The sequence below is a fragment of the Montipora foliosa genome, chromosome 11 (assembly GCF_036669935.1).
Source record: "Montipora foliosa isolate CH-2021 chromosome 11, ASM3666993v2, whole genome shotgun sequence".
NCBI classification, from domain to species: domain Eukaryota; kingdom Metazoa; phylum Cnidaria; class Anthozoa; order Scleractinia; family Acroporidae; genus Montipora; species Montipora foliosa.
The window spans coordinates 49185357-49187856 of record NC_090879.1 but is presented as its reverse complement, the minus strand read 5'-3'; positions in this window follow the sequence as shown (position 1 = coordinate 49187856).

The following is a 2500-nucleotide window of genomic DNA, read 5'->3' as shown; positions in this document are numbered from 1 at the left end:
CTGACACACATAGGAAAAACTCACGGGAATTCCTAACGGTTAAAATTGCCACACTGTTGTAAATTTCAAAATATTGATGACGCGTGGCGCAAACATTAACAAAAACAGGTTTGACAAGTCGAAACTGGACGTCCAATTATTTGAATGAGCGGCAAATCAAAGAATGTGGAGGCGGCGTGCAGAGTCTACTTTCCTCTTCCCGACTTATCTAGGAAGATCGAAAGAGACTCTGCTCGCAGGGTACTCTACTAACTATGAATTAATTAACAGTTTACAGTTAATTGATTTGGTTATGAAGAACAAGGGGAGGGGGTTAGGGGGAAGGCCTAAAAGAGAGAGTGGCTTAATAACTTTCTTCCAGGCTCTGAAAAGGGGAGGCTTCTTAGAGAAAGGGGCTTATTTGAGAGGCGGAGCTTTACACAGGATTTACGGTATTTCAGTGGGGCAACCAGGGCTTAAAATTGCGACCAATACAATCGCATTTGCAACGCAATTTTTTCCCTTAGCGACTAAAATATCTGGAGAAGTCGGAAATTTGTGACTTGTTTTCACCTTCGCCCTTTCGAAACAAAAGGGTTAGCAGTTGCCACCGGACCGGAACATTTTCCGAGGAAAAGGTAGTTTAAAAATAGAGCGGTCTGTAAAAATGCCGTGACATAGGCTTCGTATGGAAATTGTCCGCTCTTAGTCCTGGGCTCTTGATTAAAGCTTATCACCTAAAATCACCTTGCACAAAAGATCATTTTCGCCACCTTGATGTCGAACGGAAACGCGGTATGCTTACATGGACAGATGCAATAGAAGATAACTTGACTTGTCAGTCGATTTTAACCGAATGCCAGCACTTAGGAAGAAAATCACAAATAAGATTAAACTAGCGTCACACAACACAAACTCAACTTTCACGACAAGAAAATGATAGATGGTTTTCAAAGTGGCGTCATCAAATTCTAAAATCAAAACCGCAAGATCTTCTAAAGTTTTATCTAAAGGAGGTTGAAGATGACCTAAATTCCGTGACGTCTTACAGCAGTTTTCACCTTGCGTGACACCATTTGGTTGACAAAAAAAAGTATACCCCTATAAATCTCAGCAGTTTGAGCCTTTCAAGTACATTAGGAGATTTGTTAATGCATATTTATTTTTTCTCATGAGCGAGCAGTAAGGGCTTTCATCGCAAACTGAACTCCAGATATTTTAGTTGAATAACGGCCACATATTGTCGGGTGGATCACATGGCGTCTCCATACAAAACTCAAAACAGTTGCGTGAGACGAAAAACTCCGAAAAGATGTACCGCACAGATCTGATAATTGGAGAGGTGGTTAAAAGATTTGTTTCCCACAACATTCCAAGTTTTTGGCCTTTTTCATTTAACGATTTAGAATATATTTTTTGGTTGCGTGAAACTCGTGTAAACTATCTTTAGTTTGAGAAGGGAAGATCATACCGCGCATCTTAATTCCTCCATTTTCGCATAACCACAATCCCTTGCGTTTTGAAGAAAAATGTGTTCTTCTCCCGATTAGAGAGCTGCCTCATTCGTTCGCTTCAGGCTCACTCACTGCGGCAGCAATAAATTCGAAATCGTTCAATAACAAGGGCCAAGAACTTGGAGTGATGTAGGAAACAAATCATTTGAAGACTTCTTCAATTTTCAGGTCTGTGTTGTATATCGTTTCTGAGTTCTCTGTCAAAGCGTTTATGGAGACGCTATGTGATCCACCAATATGGCGGCCGGTAATCGACGAAGACATCTGTGGTTCACATTGCGATGAAAGCGCTTACTTTTCGCTCATGAGGTAACTTTCATGTGTGTGAACACATCCCCTAATATACTTGAATGCCGCAAACTGCCGAGATTCATAGGGATTTAAATGCTGTATTTTTGAACGAAAGACGTCACTGAACTGGAAACTTGAAAATAGATTTATTTCTAGATCATCTTCAACCTCCTTTAGACAAAAATTCAAAAGACCTTGCGATTTCGACTTTAGAATTTGATGACGTCAATGTGAAAACCATCATTTGTTTTCTTTCTTCTCTCGAGAGGTCTAGTGGGGTCCACGTTTTGTACCGTCCCTTCTCAAGACCTAGTAAAATAAAATTTCCCTTCAATTCCACGCACGAACCGTCGTTAAATTATTGCAAGCGTAACTGAACATCTCCCTTCCCTTGGCATCATTTCTACCATTTCTATAAACTAGTTATTAATTACATTATTTTCTGCTCTGCATTCCTCCTATTTATGCTATAGCATTACCGTTTTATCGTCATAGTGCGGTATTTGTAGTGTATTGCGGACCTATGTTACCCAGAGAGCAATGCTGTGTGATTGTTTGGACTTAAATAAAAGCGACGAGTTTTGTTTGACACGGTATCTAGCTAATCTCTGTTGAGTCGGGACTCAACAAAACTCAATATTTCAAGTTGGCGTAGGAATCACGGCAACAAATCTGGAGATTGAGGAATTCCACCGTTCGATTGGTTAAGGCGATTC